Genomic DNA, 15,262 nt, shown 5'->3' with positions numbered 1-15,262 from the left:
TTCAGCATATTTTAATTGCTCAAATAAAACTTTGGACCAGCATCCCATTTTCATGCATACTGGTTTAAAAGGTTGAAACACAAGCATGATCTTGGCAGTGGTTGAAGTGGGATTATATAAGGCGGCTTGCCCCCTTGCTTCTTTTCATAAAAACCATCCCAGAGAGAAGGAGAAGGAGGGGCAGGGAGAGATTATCATATGACAACATTTTGGTTTATCTATATTCCTCCCCCCTACCATATCTATACATGAATAGATATCAATTTCAGTTAAAAGTCTGAATAATAGTTGGACATTCTTCCCCCCTCATTTATTGAAAGAACAAGATAATGATTTGTGAAAGGTTGTTCCATTCAACAAATCTTGTACGCTTAAATTATTGTCTGTATTTGCAGTCTTGCTACCATTTCTATTTGAGTAGTCTCAGTGAAGTTCCCTGAGAATTCACAAACTAGTTCAAGGATTGTGGCCAAGGCAAGTTTGTCATTGTGCCAATAGTTCATCTAATGACTGCAGAAGAACCCAAGTTTCTGCTTTCAGTTTATATTTGCCGTGTCTGTGTCTTGGAATGAGCAATCCTGAGGTTGCACAAAGTAAATCCTTGGCCAATAACCCAATTAGACTCCTTCTTTCAGAAGCAAAACTCAGCATACAAACCACTAGAAGTTTGAGCCAAACCAATGCCCTTCATCTAGTTGGCATCTCTTAATTTGTTCATGGAATTTGTTCTTTGGCTGTCAGTTGAGTTTTTCGCTCCCTACAGTGTCATGAAACTCTACATCCCCTTAGGGAAAAACAACAAATGTTCAGTGCTAAAAATAAACTGTATACTTCTAGGAAAGTTGGGTAAAACCTTGCTTTTTGTTTTGTTTCCTTTTGCAATATTCTCCCACCAAGCAGGATTGATTTTCAAAACATTTCAAACCACTGTACTTCAGTATATTTTTTGTGTATGTGGGTATCTAAAATATGGCCTACAAGATACTTGCAAACAACATTCAGTATTTTGTTAAAATCATAACCTTTGGCTGAGGTCCTAAGCATACATATTTATTGCAGTCCCACTGCAGATCATGGGAATTTCTGAGTGAACATAACTAAGATTGGGCTGTTCATTTCTTTCTCTCTCTCTTTCTTTCTTACATGTGATATTAAACAAAAGCAAAAGCCTCCATGGGCACAAGAAACTTCCCTCCTGCAGAATCTCTTGAACCCATAGAAAGTCATAGGGGGCAGAGCTTGTGCTCTTTTCTCATAATGGAAGTCTGAACAGGTCTGCCTAGAACACAGGACTTGTGCATTTTAGTCCTCAGAATGCAATGCAATTGTATGCAGGTCTGCTCAGAAGTAACTGCCATTGAGCTCTGTGAGACTTGCTTCCACTGTGTAATAGGATTTTGATCCAACACCAAAATATAACTGGAATAGTTCTTAGCTGTTACAATGTATAAATTGCAATGAACGCTGCAACATTTCTCCAGCAACAAAGATCCCACAGATCTCAAACAGATGGATCAGAAACAAGTATTAAAGGAATTGTAGCAGGTGAGCTAGATATTATGTTTGATCCTCCTTTGATCTGCTAAATTTGCCTGAAGTCTGTAGGCTGGTCATTACTGGGTCCTTTTTCCTTCTATTTAATGACATGCAAAGAATTATCAGATGCAAGCATTACCCCTAGTTTTCTCACTCTCATTCTATTCCAGTTATTTTCACTTTGGTTGCTGCAACTGTCTTCTCTCAATCTATACAAGAGGTTGATACACAGCTAATAAGTACTAGACTGATATTGTAGTTTAAAACAAAATCTTGAAGGTGGCTCCTGAAGGGTAGTTATGACAGATAATATGCTTCTCAATCTCTTTGCCACCTGTGATATAGTTTGCTGTTTTTTTTTAAATGCTTAAATTCCTAATATTGAAGGCAGAGAGGTGGGGGGAGACAGGAGGTATGTATGTGTCTTTTACTGCAAAAGAACCATGATTTCCTCACTTCAGAATTGTCTCCTGGGTGGTAATTTACTGACATTAGGGATGAAACATTCTGCACATTTCAGTTCTAAAAGTTTCTCATTTTTCCACAGATTCAGTTCTCCACATTTCTGCAGCAATTTGTGAGCATTGTAGTGTGCATTTCTCCCGATGAACACGTTCTTGTCAGCCATTTTGAATAATGTACACATTTATGTAAGCAACTTCTAACATGGCACATTTTTCTTTGCTATTTTTCACTAATGAATTAATTTTTAAATATAGGGATTTTGGTAATTACTGTCTGGGAAACTGCATTACAAAATTTGGGCAAGTGTTGATTTTGAAGCATGAGTGTGTTTTGGTTCTCATATTGTTTCAGATGGCAATAGATCCCATCTCTATGTAACATCATGGAAGATGAAGTTGGCAAACAGCACATACCTGCAGCATTTGCAATGAAAAAAGGCAGGCAGGCAAGGCCTGGCTGAGGATGTTGGGACAGAGCCCTACCTGCCCTAATAACCTCCACTGGTTTGCAAAGGGATAGACAATATAAAAAGAGGTCTGCTAGCATGCTCACAGAACTCAGAGTATGTCTGTGTGTTTCCTTCCAGTCCAAAATTTTGTTCCTTTACAGTGTATATTTTGCTGAACATCATCTGCCTTACAAATTTGCCTCATTGGTTTTCTACTTCCGCCTTTAAATACCTCATGATGAACTTCCCAAAGTTATATTTTTAGATGGAGAATCTACTTGGGAGTAGATATGAAAGTTGGATGCCAGTAAACCTGACTGCTCACATCCTTTCTGCTCTTGAAATAACCCTCCCCACCCCCTTGGCTTACACACATTAGTCTTATGATTTGGTGTTTGTACCTCTTATACATATTTGTAAAAAAACAACATATTTAGCTGTTCCTGATGGGGTGTTAAGTACGTGAATGCCAATGGAGTGGTTACCGTAGCAACAGTAACCTCACAGAATATTTCTAAACTTGTACCTCCCACTCAGAGAGAACTGTAGAAATTCTGAAAGCCTAAAGAACGAGTGCTAATTATCTGATGAAATTTGCTGCGGTGGGCAGAACAAAGGCAATTTCCACAAACGGGCAGGTAACCCACTTCAGCATATATCCAATTTATAACACTCAGAGTGACTCACTCAAATCTTGGGACTTGAATAAAAATAGTTCGCTTCAATCTGTTTCTAATTCAGAAAAAAGATCATAGCCATTATGGAAGTGTTTCTCATTCATTTGCAGGTCTATATTCCTGAGGGTAATAAACAGTAGTACATATTGGCTTGTGAAACAATTTCTTGCTCAGCACTGGTATAGTCCTCACAGTGGGCACCAAAACATGTCCTCTTTGAAATAAAAAAAAGAGGTCCCCCTAGCCCAAGGTGACATAGCACCATCCAATAACTAAAAGTAACCTGGTAAAGAGTTTTGCTGATTAGAGCAAGGGAATTTCATGGCTTCTCTGCCATACTGGCCCTTTGAGCACGTCTTTGTTGCATTAAGGCATCTTGACAAGATCAAAAAAGGGTTGAGAATATTTGGAGAAAATTCCGCAAAGTGGACTGCTTTTTCTAGAGATGGCAGGGAGAAAAATTGAAAGATCGCAGAAGTGGTCTCAGAAAATTGTCTCCTGACAAATTTTGGTTCAGCTCTAGCAGCAATGCCTTTTAGCGCAGTACTGTAATGGACAACTTAAAAGCAAATCATGAAGCTTGCCACAAGCCAGCGTAATGGTGGGTAACCTGCAGCTAGTGCTGATGCCAGTCTATTATGTGCCCTGGGCAAGGCTAATTCCTTGCACCCCGCCAAAAAAAGGGCTGGGCTCAATTTTTAAAAAGTTATCTTTGTATGAATTACTTCCAAAAGGCAATATTTCCCTTTCATTTTATATTTTGAAGAATTTTATCAGACATTTATAAGACATAAAAACCCCAATCTGTATATAACTGTGCCCCTCAAATCTCAGTACTGCACCTTTCTGAGGTCTTCACCCTGAGCAGCTGCCTAGTTGGCCTAATGATAGCACCAGCCCTGCTTGCAGCTCTCCAGAAGTTGTTGGATTCCAACTCCCATCAACTCCAGCCAGCGTGGCCAATGCAGATAGATGATGGGAGCTGGACTACAACATATTGAGGGCACTATGTTGGCTCCCCCTAGCCTAGTGGATTAAATGGCAAAGCGGGACAATGAGTTCAAAGGTCATAAATGCATAGAGACATGATACTGGAAGCAACATCCTGGAAAAAGCAAAACTACCAGACCCAAGGGGAATATTCTTTTTGGTTAAGATGAATATTATCGCCTATGATTTCTTTGGCTTCTTTGAATATGTAATTTCCAATGAGGAATTTAGCACAGTTCCAGGCATGACCAAATTGTATGCTATGTTGCTGGTAGGAGGTGCTGGTCATTAGTGCTGAACTGTAGGAGCTGAGTGATCTGCAACAGTATCCCTTGCAGATATATGGAGAAGAAGAAATGTTCTCTACACATCTAAGCTCCATTCACTCTTCAAAGCCCATGTGATTATATGAGTCTGTCCATTTGTATGGGACCACAGCTTTTCTAGGCGCCCCAATAATGCAGAGAGGGCCCTATGTTCATAAAATAGTATGTATATTGTACCTAGGGACGCGGGTGGCGCTGTGGGTTAAACCACAGAGCCTAGGACCTGCCAATCAGAAGGTCAGCAGTTTGAATCCCCGCGACGGGGTGAGCTCTCGTTCAGTCCCTGCTCCTGCCAACCTAGCAGTTCGAAACAAGTCAAAGTGCAAGTAGATAAATAGGTACCGCTCCGGCGGGAAGGTAAACAGCATTTCCGTGAGCTGCTCTGGTTCGCCAGAAGCGGCTTAATCATGCTGGCCACATGACCTGGAAGCTGTACACTGGCTCCCTCTGCCAATAAAGCGAGATGAGCGCCACAACCCCAGAGTCAGTCACAACTGGACCTAATGGTCAGGGGTCCCTTTACCTTTTATATTGTGCCTGTGCCGGCGAATGATGAAGGATGGGAGAGTAGGGAACAGCAAGTATAATTCTCACACCTCCATCACAAAGTCTGCACAGGGCTAGGGACTCTGAGCTGTGCAACAAGATGCAGATTGAATGTGGGCTTCCGCACACAAAGGAGACTATGGCAATTATCCACCCTTAATGGTGCCCATGTGCTGGACTGAGATCAATATGACGCTACCCATTCATTCCTCAAAAATGCACATATATAGTTACTTACTCATAAATTAAGGAAAAGTTCATGCTAATGAAATCCACCCCCACTCCCCATTAACTGAGTGTAAATCAAGCTGCGTATGTGGTGAATCTGCAGTCATCCTGGTAATCCTTTCTATAGCAGCTGTGATGATAGTGATGGCTACCAGCTAATTGCCTGTGCAAGCCACTTCATGCTAATTTCTCTCCACACTTCTGTGTTCCCTCCTTCATAATCACATTGAAATATCCAGCACCGTGAACTGACCCTAAAGGGGACATTACTCCTTGGAAGCCTCTGGCTATTTTATTCCAAACCGTAACATGTAAGAAGCTCCTTAATCTGCTTCCTGAGATTTATATATCGTTAGTTTTGAGTCCAAAGTATTTTGCAAAACCAGCTATTGGGCATAAATAAAACAGAGCATTAATTGGTTTCTCAGAGTAAAGGGCTGCTTCTGAGGGAATAAATGAACCTTTATCTTTGTTACAGTAAGCTAGAAAATGACTTATTAAGTGACTCAAAGAGAGAAAAAACCTGAAGCTTTCCAAGAAGAGTGTATGTTAAGATAATCATAAAGAAATCAAATGAATCTAACTATGCAGAAATTGCTAAAAGCAAATCAGACAGGTAATCTGCTCTTGCCAATTTGTTGTATAGAACAATGCTAACAAAGTAATGGGAGAGAGAAAGAGAACTCATTGTATTGTAAGTTCCTAACCTTTCAGGTTGAGGTCAAAGCTGAAGAAATTGCACATGTTAAAAATAATTACTGCTGTTAATGAATACAATTAAGCATAAAAGAATCTTTATAACTCTTGCACCATTTGTTCACTTAGCAGTGAACTCATATTTTTTCCCTTCACAGATGTTACAATAATGGTGTCAACACTTTTATTTCTTTGTCCATAAGCTGAAAATTATGGCTGTTTCATAAATTGCTAACGTGCTTAGACGATGTAGGCCCAGCTGCAGTGCACATGAGTTCAGTCTCCTGCCTGGGCCTCATGTTTCACAATGACCTCAGTTTCCTGTGCTGAATGGGAACCAATACGAGTAAGCACTTGTAAAACTGTTTTTGAAGAGTGAAGTTATGAAGAGGTGCTGCAGTGTCAAACATCTGCTTCATCCATTACACTCAAATAGCAGCAGTGAATGTACAGTAGGGCAAGAACCATCAATAAATTAAAATTCTCTTGTGGCCACACTTTCCTAGTTCACTTGAGCTGCCTCAGTCTTGTGCCAAATCTTGCTAAGAAATAGAGACACTAAATAAGAAAATGGAATTTTCTTCTCTCTAGAAGTGCTTGCTTTTGCCGTTTTCATTCTGTGTTGAATTCAAAGGCGTTTGGGCTATAAAACGGTCTTTGTAAGTAGGTGCATTTTAACGGTGCAATGATCACTCAGGAATCTCCCACCATTCACCAGTTAAGCTTTTCCCAGTTTAAAGGCAAGCACAGCGATTCAGCTATTGCAAAGACTTTCCTCCTGTCTCAGAGGCTAGCCTAATGTGCTCAGACTCAGAAGCTGAAACCACACCATGACATAGTAGTTGATGACAGCCTGGCAGTGTTCAACTTCTCTTTCCTCATCACCCCCTTCATGTCATTTCCTTCATTGTCTCCTTGCACTTTTTTTAAAAAGTAACTAAACTATTGTTATGTGCATCAATGCTAGTGTGCATATTCATGTTTCTCTGAAGAACTACACACACCAACACACGGACACAACAGACAGGGCTTTCCATCAGTCTTGCTAGTTTAACCAGAGGCAGAGGCAAGCAAATACAGTGGTACCTCGGGTTACATGCGCTTCAGGTTACAGACTCTGCTAACCCAGAAATAGTGCTTCAGGTTAAGAAATTTGCTTCAGGATGAGAACAGAAATCGTGCTTCGGCGGCGCGGCAGCAGCAGGAGGCCCCATTAGCTAAAGTGGTGCTTCAGGTTAAGAACAGTTTCAGGTTAAGTACGGACCTCAGGAACGAATTAAGTACTTAACCTGAGGTACCACTGTAAAAGGTCCATATAGCTGCAAGTACAGCTAAAAAAAAGGAGGTCCATTGGACAAAAAAGCCACACCTCTGTAAATGTGGCCGAAGTACCTCTGAGCAGGAGAGCTTAAAACATGAAAAAAAGAATCCATTCCCAAATGTGTACAACTTGGTCTCTTTCCCTCAGTCCAGTGAAAAGGATCAGGTAAGACAGCAGGTGATATGAAAGAACTGCACTTGCTCCCAGTGTTGGACAAGATGTACAAAGTGCCTGACTTGGTACAAGGCAGCTTTCGATGGCTGCATTCACATGCCAGTTTATTCCATTCTTGCATCTTTTCCCTAACTGTTAAGTTCCGCATTTTACTTGAGCTTCCACAGAGGTCAAAGCCACTTCAGAACTATAGTGGAATATAGGGCAAGTTTAGAGCTCATTTCCATGTTATTTGCTTCTGGGGTGGGGATGTTTGCAAATACTATGGAAATATGTGGTATTTGCACTATGTTCCACTATAGTTCTGGAAGTGGCATTTACATTGTGAGAATTCACAGGCATAATGTGGAAATTAACAGGGAATCGTCATGAAAGACGGTATACAAATTAAAAATGATGATGAAATAGAATAAACTGCCATGTGAAAGCAGTCAAATGAGCTGTGGCCCGTTTCATTATATGAGAATATGGTGGGTTGTAGTTGAGACCTAGGACTCAGCTAGATTGGTAAAGAAAAAGTGATTTATATGTGTTGTATATGCAATATGACATTTTGCCACCAGATGGTGCTGTGGAGTCCCGTTTTTCTCTACCTTTGTTCCCCGTTTTCATTTAACTGAAATGCTTCTTTGATGTGTCTAGATCCAGCCCTATTTCTTGAAAGGTTACATGTTATTCCATGTAAGAAGGTAGGTCACTAAAATTATTTCTGGACTCCAGTCAAGATTGTTTTAAGGTTCTGTGTTTCGTTTTGTTTTAAAAAAAGGATATGAGTGGCCATAGATAGCCACTACAGGTCTTTGTCAACCCTGGTGGGTTAACACACATTATTGGTTAAAAGAAAAAAAAATGCTTTGGAGGTTTAATAGGACAACTGCTTCTTGTGGTAACTTTGAAACTTCCTTGCAGATGAGAGATGATACATGAAAGAAACAGTATGTTAAAATCAGAAAGTTGTATGGAAAAGATATTTGCAAAATTGGAAACCAAAACCTAATCAAACATATTACAACCCACGATAGGCTTAATTTGCTGTGCAGTTCCTGCTCTCTCTCTCTCTCTCTCTCTCTCTCTCTCTCTCTCTCTCTCTCTCTCTCTCTCACACACACACACACACACACACACACACACACAAAGGGGGGCGGGACTGCATGCAGAACTGTTTGTGTGCTTGAACTTACTGAATCACGCTATATAGAATATAATTTGGGGAAAGTTCCATACCCTTTTTCTGAACCACAATGCTAGAAAATAAAAGAAGGATTTTTTTTAAAGGACTAATTGGCTATAGACTAACTTAACTTTCACATGAAAAAAAATATTTTAGGAAACTCACAAGTAAGCACATCTGTGAGCTACTGGGCAGAACTCAAGAGGTCCAGTATGATGAAGCATTCCAAACAGGTGAGTTAATTGTTAGACCAAGAGCAGGGAAGGCCTAAGGGACTGAGGACAAGCCACCTTGACATACAAGGGGAATCTGTATAACATCTGGAACTGTGTAGCCCTTCAGGCAAAATGACACGTTCAAAACCCCAATGACTATCACAACCTATACAGGTTGCAGCATCCATAAAAGCACACTCACTTGAGACATGTTTAATATTGGGTAAATCCATTTTCCTTGCCTAATCTTCTCATAAAAATATAAACAAATCCCTTTCCCATGTAGGCTAAGATTTGTGAAGGAGATTTATAAATCCATGCAGGATGTGTGCTTGTGGAGAGGTATCTAGTTAAGCATTAGAATGAGGAGGGGGGCTAGCTGGTGCAAAAATAGGGATGCGGTAAGAAATTTGATTCTGTTTGCATTTAATGGTGAGTCTACCTAAGTCTCACTTTCGAGAACAAAATGTGAACTGAAGTGCAGCCATCCTTCAAAATTTGCACTTCTCTGAATTTTTCAATGCAGTTGTCCAGCCAAATGATGTCTACAAAAATGTATGTGCTAGGGTAAAGTATGCATAAAAGTGCATAATTTTTTTGGGGGGGCGGGGGGCTGGCATTGAAAATGCATTATATTAGGCAAAATGCCTTTGACAAACATGTATGTTAGCCAAAATAGCATACAAAAACATGTATGTTAGAAGAAATATGTTGATGAATTTTCATTTTCTTTTTTAGCAAACTAATATGGAAACATTGAAAACAAAACTTAAGGTAGGGGAAATGAGAAACCAAGAGAAACAGAAATGGACAGATTCTACCATCCTTAGGCACAAATGGTACCAAACCCATATTAAGAAGAGGAAAACAACACTACTTGGGTGTGTGTGCAATGCTTCAGATGGACAAACAGTTCATTCCCTTTGGGATTTTCTTAATGTGTTCTGTTTATAAAGGCCAAAAAACAAAGTCTTCTGTCAACATGATTTGTGCCTAAGGTCAATGTAAAAGAAAAAGGGGGGAAAACACACACAAAACAAACCAGAACTTCAGAATGCGGCACTTAATGATGCTTGGAATTGCTGTCAAATCTTTCATCCAAAGGTCTCAAAGTATTTAACTAATTAAGCCTTACAACTCTTCCTTCAGAGATATGGGAGGCAAATGAATGCAGAAATCACTTCACTTAACCCTGAAATGTTTCTTTTGGTCCTTTGAACATCCCTCCCAATATTCCTAGTCTTATGCTCACAAAATCCCATGACCAGCAGTGGTCAGGACCTCAGTTTTGCTTTTTTACTTAAAAGACAGCACCTCCAGCAAGAGAATACCCCCTAGCTCCTTTTGGCACAGTGATTCAGTACTGAATCAAAGGGACAAGGGCCACCTATTGAATCATTAACAAGGTTCCCTGCCGTCCACAGCATGGAATAGTACAGCTGCTACCTTACTTATGCTTTCTTTCAGCCACATCTCTCAAAGCTCTCTGTAAACGTTAACTAGCCAGGCCTTTCAACACTGGAATCTTATATGCTTCATGCCATTTTCACAGACCGATAAACTGAGGGGATGAAGGAGCTAGGATTTTTTCTTGGGTGGGGGGAGTCACTGCAGCTAACGTTAATTGGAAAATAATGCAGAGTGACCCAGCATTTTCTTAGATATCTTTTAAAGAACAGTGACTGTTTCTTACCTCACACTGTTCCTATTTAGGCAAATTGACACAATCCTTTTCAGGTAACATGTATTTGGTATCATAGCAAAAGTACAGAGAGTTGGAAACTCACAAACCCAATCCAAATTTAGAGGCTACCCTTCAGGCGAATTCATGATCCACCATCTACAACTGTGTACCCCTGTCTTTTTCTCCTGAGTAATGTACCCTTAAACAATTTCCTTTAATTGCAAAACTTGATTTGGAAGGAACTGAATGAAGATAGATATTGGTTAACACCAAGTAGCAGAAATGAAATAAAAATAAAGTTTAGTCTTATAAAATTGCTTTTTCTTTCAAAGCATAGCTGTCAACTTTTCCGTTTTCTTGCGAGGAATCCTATTCGGAATAAGAGAATTTCCCTTTTAAAAAAAGGGAAACACTGACAGCTATGTTTCAAAAGCTTTCAGAAGAATAAATCTCTCATACAGTTCTGGGAAGACCACAGAGTTAGTGTAAAGACAGGTATTCTTATATATAGTATCAAGCTGTTAAATATCTGCTTAGTAAACATAATGTGACTTCCTTCACAAGGAATAACTCCTCAACAGAAGCACAGCTCAAGTGTATTCATCAAGACATCTGCCTTCTTTGCACACAGACCCCCTTGCCTTTCTTTGTTACCTCATGTACAAAGTCAAACTATATAAAACTCTGGTACAAAACACTCAGTGTTTTAAAACTAGGTTGTCATCTCTAAAGCCTCTTTAGAATTATGTAATCAAATAGGGGGGGAAAGCGCTACACATATTTATTCTCTTTTCCTGCATAGTTTATAGATACTATTTTGCTTGCATTACAATATTCAGCCTGAACAATTGAAATCAAAGTTTCCTAGCTGTCATGGCAGGACTTCACAGCTTATGATCCGCCAAACGATACACAGCTCACCAACCATATACTTTGACTTGGCAACCACTCCTTCCTTCCCAGTTTTCACTGGCAACAAAGACAAGAGGTTTATCAAGGGTCTGGTGGGTCACTATAGATGACTGTTGAGCATTGTCACCAGCTGTCCAGTCCTATCATATGAAAAAAATAAGAACACCCAAACACCATTGTCAGTCAAAGAGCACTGAAGATATGATGGGCAGATTGTGGGAAGTGAAAGACCTCTGAGGAAATGTTGGAAAATCCAAGGATGACATGAATCGAGGATTTGCCCCCGACAAAAACCATCCAGCCTCCAAAATGTAGAGAAAGATGCAAGACATGAGATCAACAAGCCACAACCATATTGCAATGATATTGCTACAAGCAATGATTCCTTTACTGGGCAGAGTAAAAAAATAAATAAATCCAAATAGGCTTAAATTTCAGTGTTACCAACTGTGATTTACCTTAGGGTAATTTCTATTCATATCTAGTATCCTGGAACAGAAATATAGACAAATCATGAGGAAAAACTGCACAAATTTGGTGTGAAGACCCACACAGATGTATTATTTAATCATTCTTCCCCCAAGTTGGATGGGTTCAGTGGTATGTGCACTGGATATATATACTTGTATATGGCTGGCAGTGTCCAGACCTGTATAGTTCTGCCCAAATAAAGGCTACACCATTCTCTGATGAACTGCAGAATGCTCCACATTTGCAGGGGGTGGGGTGGGGAAGGAGGAGATATTGTGGTAATGTTTCCATAATCTTAAATTTGTTGGAAAGGCTAAACTTCTAAAGGTACAGAGGTTTGGTTGGGCTGAAGTGTAACTAACATTTCTGGATCTTATCCAAAGCTTGTATGTAATATCTGGGCTTCTTGGGTTTGCCAGACTTAACTGGAAAAAAGCAAGTAAAACACACTTTCCGCTGTGATTATGGTTACTTCCTGCTTCTGGGTCAGGTTGGAAAAACTATAAGAACTGCCTTTCATGTGGCATTTCAACACCTTTGCTGTTGGGCCTGCCATAACTCAGTAACACAGAAATATACAAAAACACAAAGCAATGTGGGAAACTAAAAGTTCAGCTGAGCATACATGTGTCAGATCAAATCTTACTACAACTAGGACTAATTTTCCTAGTTACTTTATCATATTCTCTTTCGCTATTTGAAAAAGATCAATGTTCTTCAGAAGGCCTACGTAATAAACATACAGACAGATTCTACCTATTTTTAGTTGGTCAGTAGTAACTCCTATCGTTTTCCTGCGCTCTCATTTTCATTAGAATAAACAGTCTTAAATATGTGCCATATTTGATAAGGCTGTACAGTGGTACCTTGGTTTGCAACCGTTTTGGATTACAACCGTTTTGGATTACAACCACGTCAAACCCTGAAGTATGTGTCCCTTTTTTGGATTACAACCCATTTTTTTGGATTACAACCCATTTTTTTTGAGGCCCCATTGGTGAAAACGCGCCTTGGGTTACAACCTGTTTTGGTTTACAACCGGACCTCCAGAATGGATTATGGTTGTAAACCAAGGTATCACTGTAAAAGAATACACCATATTCCCACAACTTATAGATTTTAGCACAGGCATCCCCAAACTCGGCCCTCCAGATGTTTTGGGACTACAATTCCCATCATCCCTGAACTCTGGTCCCGTTAGCTTGGGATCACGGGAGTCCCAAAACATCTAGAAAGCTGAGTTTGGGGGTGCCTGTTTTAGCATGTTACAGTGCCCACATGGATGCTGCTAAAAACTCTTTCAGTACAGTGTCATTCCAGACTAAAGGTTGTTTCCAACACTGCTGTTTACCAGCTTAGCAGTTTGGATGAACATTAGGGTTGCCATATGTCCAGATTTTCCCAGACATATACAGAACACTGCAGCTGCACTAATCGGCTGAATGTTGAGAAAATCCAGATGTGTGGCAGCCCATGGCGGCAGTGTCATTTTGGCCAAATTTCTTCAGAAATAGCTCAAAAACATCCAGTTACCAAAAAAAGAAAAGAAAAGGAGAGAGCAATGAGACAGAGACAGATGCAGGCAGAATAAAAAGGTTGGAATGGATCTGTAGCTTTTGCCCGTGTCTGTATCTGGCATACATGCCTACTCCCTGTGGCCCCGGGTGCCTGAGCACCCACAAAATTCCCCATGAAGGGGCCGGGCGCCCACAAATTTTGGTGCCAGGGCCATGCACACTGCATGGCACCCATGGCTCCGGGCAGCTGTGCTCGTGGAGCTAAGCTGTCACTCCTGGTATCTGGAAGCCGTGGCAGAACCCCCTGTCACTTCCAGAGACAGATGCAGGCAGAAATTGCTGATCCATTCCAGCCTTTTTATTCTGCCCATGTCATTATCTGCTTCCCTCCTCCCTTCCACTTTTGTCTCTCCCAGCCACTTGTTTCCCTGAAGATCATGACAGCTGAGGGATCTGTGCTGCCACTCTGTACTCTCTTGCCCTCTTTATAATTCCCAGGTTTTATTTTGAGGGGGAAAATTAGGGTGTGCCTGGGCACCCCCAGGTCACCCCATGCACCCCCCAATATCTGACAACTCAGAAGTACATCCTACTGTAATGCAACTTACTCCTAGGTAAGTCTATAGTGAAGCCTTAAGCAAAGGTAATATTTTACTAGCTTTCTCAGGACTATTAGCCATATCCAGAAAAAAGGGGGGAAAGCACCCAGTGGGGAAAGAAAGCCCTGCAAGAAATAGATTAAACTACCCGATTGCATTTCCCCTTTTGTTATTGTTTCCTACCTTTTATTAGTCACTTCCTACAACTTTTTTTAAAAAAATTAGCAAGGCAAAAGATCCTTTCTCTGTGTGAATTGTGACCAGAGTCTTCATGAAAAGGTATAGTTTGACAGAGTTCCATTAATTTTATTGCCTTGAAATGACGCAGCTACGTTTTAATATCTAGAATTAAGGAAATATATATGTGAACTTTTATTTATATAACCCAAACAGAAGGGGTCAACAAAAGCTTTTCTTTAATTTCCCTCCTTAAATTGTAAATTAAGCAGGTTCTACAAGGAAGAACATAATGACATAAAGAGATACCTTCTATCGTTTCAACCATCCTGCTATCCCTCCTGGAGGGAAAAAACGCTGGAGAAGAAAAACAGACTCTCCTAATTCATATTGGCTTCATTATTCTCTAGATAAAAGGTACTCAACATAAAATGAAGACTCAGAGTTCAAACTTTTAAAGAATTCACATATTTACATCAATTTTTAAAAGGTTTTATAACTAATGAACTCAGATTTCTTTTGGCATGGCATAAAATCCATTTGTACAGTTTTTAATTAAGAATGCAGCCTATGCAATTAAAATTAAGGGTAGAGACTTCATCAGATGTCCTGAGAGAACCCCAGTCGAAAAAATTATGTTAATGTTGTATGTCCTAAAAGCATTCTCTGAATGTTAGAAACACTTTATGAGAAATTATTTCTGCCATACAATAAGGATTTATTTAAAGTTGATAATTAGGAGCTTTTAATTTTGGAGTGTTAGGACCTAGTTTATCACTAATCTCTTTGGCATTTGCTGTGCATTTGCAAACAAGTAGTAAGATCATTTAAAAATAAAGAACAGGAAAACATACATCCAGTCATGTCCACAATCTATAATGCAAATAGTGCACTGCACATATAGGCAAGGGAATTCCTAATGTGAATTTTTAATATTTAAAGTAACCAGTGCTGTTATTGGGAATATTAACACACTTTTATGATGAACTGATTAATATTACATTTGAAATAATGAATATGATGCATCTATATAAAATATAAGTAAATTCAATTTAATGTGCTTTAATATGTTTTACATAGGGGGAAAAAATATGTATGTCTCATTGATT

The 15,262-nt window shown here is 39.8% G+C and overlaps 1 protein-coding gene and 1 long non-coding RNA gene across 2 annotated transcripts in view; one reads left to right on the top strand and one right to left on the bottom strand.

Annotated features, from left to right (window-relative positions):
- LOC309370773 overlaps positions 1–15,262 on the bottom strand; it is a 325,382-nt gene that overhangs the window by 177,484 nt on the left and 132,636 nt on the right. The window lies entirely within an intron of this gene.
- LOC309370759 (uncharacterized protein) overlaps positions 1,470–15,262 on the top strand; it is a 246,121-nt gene continuing 232,328 nt past the window's right edge. The window contains exon 1 of the transcript XR_014168647.1: positions 1,470–1,545. The gene's annotated coding sequence lies outside the window, so the exon portion shown is untranslated. The remainder of the gene's footprint in view (positions 1,546–15,262) is intronic.

The sequence above is a fragment of the Podarcis melisellensis genome (genome assembly GCF_964234715.1).
Source record: "Podarcis melisellensis genome assembly, chromosome: 5".
NCBI classification, from domain to species: Eukaryota; Metazoa; Chordata; class Lepidosauria; order Squamata; family Lacertidae; genus Podarcis; species Podarcis melisellensis.
Note: the sequence above shows the minus strand (reverse complement) of the source record. Positions and strands in the feature narration are given on the sequence as shown.